This window comes from Arachis ipaensis, chromosome B02 (genome assembly GCF_000816755.2).
Source record: "Arachis ipaensis cultivar K30076 chromosome B02, Araip1.1, whole genome shotgun sequence".
NCBI lineage: Eukaryota > Viridiplantae > Streptophyta > Magnoliopsida > Fabales > Fabaceae > Arachis > Arachis ipaensis.
This window is the reverse complement of record NC_029786.2, coordinates 102,726,735-102,735,369: the sequence shown is the minus strand read 5'-3', so window position 1 is coordinate 102,735,369 and position 8,635 is coordinate 102,726,735. Positions and strand designations below refer to the sequence as shown.

Sequence of the window (8,635 nt, the reverse complement as noted above, 5' to 3'; positions counted from 1 at the left end):
AATATTGAAATATTTTTTATTATTATTTTTAAAAATAAAAAATATATTTTAAATTAGTAAATTAATCAATTCATTTTAAAATTTTATATGTAATATAGGTACATATAATAGAACAAAAAATAAAAAAAATAGTAAGGATGAATAAATTGAGATTAAAATAAAATATATAAAGTCATAAAGAAAATAAAAAATTAGATTAATACATAAATTATAATTGTTTGAATTAAAATTTATAATTAAAAATATTAAAAAGAGAAACAATAAAATTAGAAGATACATAGAGTTATGGAGAGCTATATAAAAAAAAGATAATTTAAAATTTACCTTTTGATGAAGAGAATATGACCACTAGATAAGAAATAGAAAAAGAAGGTTAAAAACATAAAAATAAGAAAATAGTCTAAGGGAATAAAAGAGCGACAAATGAGAGTATATTATATATAACTATTTTTTAAAAAAAATTAAAAATACAATGGGACAAATGTCCCCTCATTTTTGTTACCAGAGGTCTGTGTGCCTGACAATAGGTCAATAACAATCACTTTTATTTACTTAAAAAATAGAGAATACAATACTCTTTTGTTTCAGACAATAATAAAAGTGCATATATACTTCTCAATAAATAGTACTATACAATATACGTAAATAGTACTATACGGACATTATTGCATAAATAGTAACTTGCACCGATAATTAACGTAGAGAACTCCAAAATCAGATAAAAATTATGGATTAAACTTTGACAAAAATTCTACTATATTCGGAATAATTACACGATATCCTTTCTATATTCTTACACTTTCAAGAGTCAAGATATTATAACACCTTGATTTTTTATAGGATTATTCTAAAAAATTATATGATAAGAAAATTCGATAAATATTTGAGAATTACTTCATTATAAAATAATAAGATGGATTTAAACTTGATAAGTGAAAAGAATAGATATACCGTAAGAGATAAAAATATGTTCTAAACTAAAAATCGTACCAAACAAACTCCATCCTTTCATAATCAAACCAGTTTCTCCTCCATTATAAAGTCACCGTTTTCTTTTTTCTTTCACTATATTTTTCTATCAAACATCACAAAATAATATATCTTTAATTATTCATTAGAATTAATTAAAGAACAATATAGATATATAATTAAGTTTAGTTAACTATGAACCAACACGCATTAAACCGCTTTCTTTTTTTTTTTTTTTCAGCCGAACCAGAATCAAAATCCCATCAATCAAGAGAACTTAACTATGATTAGCCTTAATTTTTTCTTATTCCTTATTCCTTTGATGTAGGGCTGGCAATGGGTAGGGTATGGTAGATTTTAGACTCTACCCTAACTATCCTACTCGCGGGTTGAGAATCTCTCAATTCTAACCTTACCCGCACCCTAAAGTTCTAAACCCTATTCTACCTGCAGAAACAAAAAATTTCAAACAAATATAAAATTCAACCATTCCAAATTTTATATATATTAATAAAATAGAAAATAAAAAACTAAGTTCAAATTAAAATTAAAAACAATAAAATCTTAAAGAAATCCAACATAAAATTACAAATAATATGATCATCAACTAGTTTAGTGATTATTTCAATTGTTTATAAGAGGAAGATTGTGAGTACAAGACTCACTTTCTTCACTACATATATATATATATTAGAGGTGCTGATAAGGTAAAATAGGGTATACCCTAAACTCGTACCCTACCCTATCCGCAGGCAAATTTGTACCCTACCCTACCCTATTCGCAACGGATAGGGTAGACAACTCTACCCAAACAAGTTGGTCCGAGTTAGATATCTGCGGATAGGGTATATATTACCAGTCCTACTCTGATGACCGAACTTGAGAAGGAACCCCAACCTCAGTTCCATCGAGTAAATCCCCAAAATGGTCCCTCAGATTGAGCCCGTGCATCAATATTATCCCTGATTTTTAAAATGCTCTAATTGCACCCTTCAGATTGAGCTTCGTGCGAAATCCTGGTCCTTCCACCCATTTTCGGCGTGACTCAGCAGCCGGAGCGCTGAGCTGACGGTTTGTGGTCCACGTAGGCAGCTTAAACGACGCCGTTTTACTTGGAGGTAGCTCTAAACATTATTTTCAACATCAAGCCTTTCCACAACCTAGAGTAAGTTTCAACTCATCCACTCCCACCTCATGTATCCTCTCACCCTCCCATGGCTTCACTCTACTATTCTCAAAGTCAAAATTTGATGGTCTTCCTCTCTCTGCAGCCTGGCCCCATTGCATGCCTTCATTCATTTCCATGGAACCATGGGGAGTGATTTGCTACATTGCTGGTTTCACAAGGTTAAAGGTAGGCGATGGAGGAGCAGCCGAGGTAGTCGTTGTCTGAAAACTAACCCAGCGATCGGAATCCACAGTAGAAGCATCAGATTCATCACACTCAGGAATGGTGGAAGTAGCCAATTGGTGGCGGCAGGAGGGGCTGGATGGGGCGGATACCGCGAAGAGAGGATGGCGGAACGAATTAAGAGAAAAGACATTGGAGAGGGATTCGAAATCCGCCTTCCTTTTAGAACCCCTGGAGGTTGGGGAAGAAAGAAGAGGGGTAACAGGGACACTATTGGATACTCTAAGAGGAGGAAGGTTTGTGGGGATGGAGGTGATGTTATGAATAAATGGTAGGAGGAATGAAGAGGGGTTTTGAAGGTTGGGATCAATGCGAGAGGGGCTGGGGAATGATGAGGAAGTTGGGCTAGCATGGTAGAAAGGAACAGGGCTTGGGAACGCTGATGACTGGGCCTGGCTGTAGTGAAGAACAACCACTCATGTTCGCTGGAGTTCCTCCAATCTCACCTTGCGGCCTCTTGCATCCCTGTCATCAAAACACAGATCTCAATCAAGATTTCTAGGGTAAAACTAACGGAACATAATCAATCATCTAGAACTATCACAATGACACCTGATCTAGAACTTTTTAGCAAGATTAGAAAGTGGATCAACAAAGCAAGCAAGAAAGAGCAAGTAGATTTGAGAGAAAGAGAAGTAGAAGAAGAAACCTTGCGGTAGGTAGTACCGTCCTCTTCTTAACAAGCAATGGAAGTATCCTCCAGACAAAACGGCGTCGTTTAAGACTGTCTACGTGGACCACAAACCGTCAGCTCAGCGCTCTGGCTGCTGAGTCATGTTGAAAATAGGTGGAAGGACCAAAATTTTGCACGAAGCTCAATTTAAAAGGTGCAATTAGAGTATTGTAAAAGTCAAGAGTAACATTAGTACACGAGCTCAATTTGAGGACCATTTTGGGAATTTACTCCAGTTCCACCTCTTGGTTACTTCTTCCATTAAATGCTCATCCTTATGTGTCTTATTGAAAAGATACCAACGAAGCCTCTGCACCGCCTCATCCCACCTCCTCTTCTTCTATCTAATAAACCCAGTGCTCTTCATCCTCTTCAAAATTAAAACACACACAAACGGAGGAAAGAACAGAGAAAAGAACGAAATGAAGCTGAGGGAGAAGGAAGGAGCTATCCGCAGCAAGAAGATAAACTGCATTCCTCATCATTCTGAATCTTTGAAGCATCCTCGCTGGGTGAGAACCAGCAACTCTCTTTCTCTTCTTCTTCTTCAAATTCAAAGAAAGAAATCCTATTATTTCCCCTTGTTCCATTTCTGCCATTCTAATTTCAATTTCTGCTAGAACAGTTGTAACCATAAGTAAAGGAGGAGTGAGAACTCTTCTCTTGCTCAAGCTTGAATCGGCCATTTGTTCGTAAGGGGAGTGACCGAAGCTTCAATTTCGTGTGGTTAGGGTTTCTAATTCAAGAAAAAAGCACAAACAGAATTTTGAACTTCAAAAGAGGTAAGGGTTAGGATGTTTAGAAGGATATGTTTGTGATTGATTGATGGTGCTGTTAGTGACTTGTGGGTCTGATGTTACTTAAGGTTTTATGTTGCTATGTGCAGAATTTCTTTGAAGGCTAAAGGCTATGTTTTGTGAATGAATTAGTTGGTAGTATGAGCTGCTGTGCTTGAAATGGGTTCTATTGTAACTAAATCTAGTTGAATGATGATGAATGATAACTTATGTGATTAAATGATGACAAGTGCTTGGGAAAATTCTGTTTTAACGTGATGCAGAAAAATAAATGTTCATTAGTGTATAAGCACTTGAAAACTTGAGAAATATTGGCTCTGGATTTTTGGGGATCTGCTAATCACTCTTTAATTAGTTAAAAGAAAGATAGAATTATGGTTTTAGAAGAGTGATAAGCTTAGATATAAAACTTGGTAGGTGAGGTTGTTAAGTTACTTGATGCAGAATTTCTGCATATTTGGCGGTGGCTTAAAATAAATGCTGGGAGCAGTCCGGACCACCGTTTTGGATGAAATTATTTTTCTTTGAAATACCGGTGTGTCTTGAATATTTCATAAAAATTTCAAGGAATTTGGCTAAGTGGTTTAAAAGATATGAATTTTTGAAAACAGAAGCTGCTGCAGAATTTTTCTGGTTTTCTAGTTCTGCAATATCAATTTCAAACCACTGGAACTTTTGTTTTACTTAACATTTTAAGTTGCTACTAAAAGGGTTTTGAAGATCTGTATCTTAACTTTAATTGAGTACAAATTTCATGTTCATATCTATTTTGTAGACTTAATTAAGTCACTTGGAAGTTGGATTGCTTGCTGGAAATTCTGAACTGATTTATGAAAACAAGGCATCACTTCCAAATGAGAATTAATTAATCAAATGAAGTGATATGAAACTGAAACTTGTTTGTTCTGAAACTTATGGATGTTGAGTGTATCTTCACCAAAATATAGAAGCAACAGATTAGAATTGAATTTACTATGGAATTTACGAAAACAGAGCTGCCTGCTGTTTTCCTGAATTTTTATGAGTGCAGCAACAGATTTTCAAAGTTTGTTATCAAATTCAATTCTAATCCAAATGCAGTAAAATCTAATTCAAATTAAAGATTAGGATCTCTAGAATGAACTTACTAAGAGAGATAGTCCGTGCATAAGCTTTCTCAACATAAAACCACATAACAAGACAGCAAGGTGCTGTTCCAAGAATCTAGAATAAGAGTCTCGGTTTTTTTTCAATATCTAGCATTAAGCTTCCCAGAAAAATACGATTCATAGTTCTTTAGAAATTTGAGTTCAATACGAACGCGTGGACATAAAGTTTGCGCAAATCTAAGTCCGTTTGTTATATTAATTATTAAATAGAAGATTGGTTGTCCAAAAAGGTAATAAGCTAGACAAGTCAAGAAAATAAATAAGAATGCAAGTTGTCCCTAGGAAGGTTTAAAGTTAAAAGGTGATGCAGAAGTATGCTTAGTAACATGGTGATACGGAGGTATGTTTAGTATCATGGTGATGCAGAGGTATGCGTATTTATAAGGTGATGCGGAGGCATGATGAAAAGAAAGAAAATGAGAAACTATGAAAGGATAACGATTCTTGAGAACTGTTTGTTTGAATGGGCCTTTGTGCCAAATTGCTAATGCGGAAGTGATCGCCTAACGGATAGCCTAAGGTTGCTAATGCGAGAATGTCCGCCTAACTGATAGCATAATGTATGTTGAATGAGACTTGTGCCAAATTACTAATGCGAAACTGTTCGTCTAACTGATAGACCGAGATTGCTAATCCGGGAATGTTAGCCTAATTGATAGCTTGTCTCTTATCGTGATGCCAAGATATCCTAATTGATATGAGTTTGCCCATGATGATAATTGTGCCTAATTGACACGGTAAAGAGACTATATTTGGAGTTCGCCCCGAGTAACGTCGGGTTGCGGGTAGACAACCGACGCATGAGCTCATAGCCTGTGCTAGGAACAAGCATGCATCATAAATTGTTTGCGCATTTGATTGTGATTGTTTACTGTTCATTCTTTCTGCTACTTGCTATCTGCTTCTTGTTAATTTTTTATTCTCTGATTCCTGTTTGTATTTAAAGTTGTATAATCACAAGTTCTACAAAGCTTAGATTAAGATAATAAAACTAGGAACAATAGCCATAGAGAATAGTATAAGGAGCGGCATTAACCCCAACGGAAGATGTCAAGATAGAGTTATGTCAGAGACGTGATATGGAAGTAGCCGAGAGACGTAGCAAGCGAGTTGTTACGATAGAGCCGGAACTCTAGGCTTCACGAGAGAGACGTGTTTTCACGGTATCGCCTTACTGGGAACCATAATGCTACAAAATTACTTGGAAGTAGGAAATATTTTTCTGTGTTTGCAGCAAATTTGGATGTAACAGGAAGATATTTGGCTGTGACAGAAAGATATTTGTGTGTATTTTAAGAATTTTGGGTGTATTTTTATTCTAATAAGTTCTCCATAATTCAAAACTCTTTTTCTTCCTCCTCCTAATCTTCTACTACTTCTTCTTCCCTATCTTCTTATTTTTTTTTCTTATAATGCTTCTTGGGAGAAAAAATCAAACAAAGAAGAAAAAAATACATAATGTTGTAAAATCAATAGAAAGAGGAGGAGAAAAAAATTGCAGCAACAATAACAACAATAAAAAGAACTACGATGAGGATGAAACACGCAAAGAAAAAGAAGAAGGAATGCGAAGAAAAAAGGAAAAAAAATGCAAAGAAGAAGGAGAAGAAGAAGGAGGAGAAGGAGAAAGAAGAACATGAAATACAAACGTTGAAAAAGAACCGTTTGTCATTTCGCACTATTCAAGGTTGAGAAAGCGCGTTTACACGCTTTCTAAATTGAAGACTTTTTTTAATTGAATTTGAGTTAACTTATATAGATTTATATGCCAAAAAAATTTGTATATATAACAAGTCTCATATAATATTGTTTGGAGACATCTGTGTATAATTAAGGTAAATATAATAACTAAAATATTTTTATTAATTAATAAATGTTATATAACTAATAATGCGTGTATAGCAGGGAGAATAACTATGTATAAAGGAATTTATTTTTAAGTTTGTCTTTTTTTATTGTTCATTTTAATTAATTAACCGTAGTCGGTAAATACATGCATCCAGTTGAATTTTTAAATGCATTTTTTAAAAATAATAGTTGCATTATTGTTATTCATAAATTGTTTATTATAACACAATAATAAAACATTACATTTGTGGCAAAATAATAAACTTATCAACAGATGCCTTTGGTGACACCTTTTGGATAAATTCTTTGTTAAACTAAGAAAATATATAATGAAATGTTAACAAGGTTATAATAGATAGATTAATATTATATAAGTTGTCTAAATTAATTTTAATCCTATTATAACAATTCTAATGTAATTCAAATAATATAAAAATCATGGATACTACTATTATAAAATATTTTTAAAAGTGTGGTTGTCAATTGTAAAAAAAAAAAATTAATATAATTCTGCAATTAGATTTAAAATTTAGACTTTACCCGTTAGTTATGGAGTATCTAAATTAATATCTTTGATATGGTTTATTACAAGTCCATAACCGTGTAAACAAGTATTATGTACATTCGTTTCTCATTTGCAACCCAAAATTTTCTATGTTCCTTCCTTTCATCTCATTGTTCAAAAAGTTACTTTAGCATGATTTTTTCAGTGCAAAAGTTGCTATGGAATTTGTGAAAAAAAAAAATTGGATAAACGTGTAGCTCTAGATTTCCTTATTTCTTTTTCGGTTGATAGCTACAAAAAAATTTTTAGGCTAGAGTATTATATTGGTTTCTTACATTTGAGCGTAATTCTGTATTAGTCTTTAAGGTTTAGAGTGTCCAATTTGAATTCAAAAAAGTTTCATTTAGCTTCAATGTAGTTCCAGCGTGAGGTTAAAGTTAAATAATTAACGAAAGTTAAATAATTAACGAAATGTTTTACATGAAGAACAAAGTCAATAATCTGAAGAACAAGTACAAGCTCCAAAGACACAAAATCAACCGCGAATGCATCAATACATTTATTTATCATTTTTCTTACAATTTATATGAAATATTTTCTATAGAACTAAAGAGAATGATAAATAAATGTATTGAGGAATCTACGGTTGATTTTGTATCTCTGGAACTTGTACTTCTTCTCTAGATTATCGACCTTGCTGTTATATAGGACATTTCGTTAATTATTTAACTTTGACCTTACGATAGGACTACATTGAAAATAAATGAAACTTTTTTGGATTCAAATATAACACTTTAAACCTTAAGAACCAAAACAGGATTACTCCCAAACGTAGAGGACTAATTTAATACTTTACCTGTTCTTTTAATTTATTTATTTTAGTTAGAGGTAGGGGAAATGTTTGGATTTAGTTTTTGAGACAAAATTGCCAATAAAAAAATGTTCTATTTAAAAAATAAAAGTTGAAAATTTTAAAACTTGTTAAATTGGTAATTTGGCAAGATTTATAGCAGAGGGGGAGTGAGAACTGATCTCCACCAACCTGAAGAATTGAAGCATGACTATATTGTGCATAGAACTTTATGTTAAAATGGTATGCATGTTTTAATCAGTAAAAATAATTATCCGAATTAGCATCTTGTGTTAAAATTAGCACGGAAGTATATTTTGATATACAATAACTATCCTAATGGCAATCACATTTGCCTCCTAAAATTGCCACGAGTTTGAATCTCTCTTGGTGAAAAAGAGAGTATAAGATGTGTGTGTGAGTACTGGGTAGGG

At 33.2% G+C, this 8,635-nt stretch overlaps 1 long non-coding RNA gene and 1 pseudogene across 1 annotated transcript; one reads left to right on the top strand and one right to left on the bottom strand.

Annotated features, from left to right (window-relative positions):
- LOC107627914 lies at window positions 1,550-3,056 on the bottom strand (annotated as a pseudogene).
- Window positions 3,089-5,920, top strand: LOC110269072. Its single transcript, XR_002358064.1, has 2 exons — window positions 3,089-3,565; window positions 3,679-5,920. It is a non-coding gene; the product is annotated as an uncharacterized LOC110269072 (long non-coding RNA).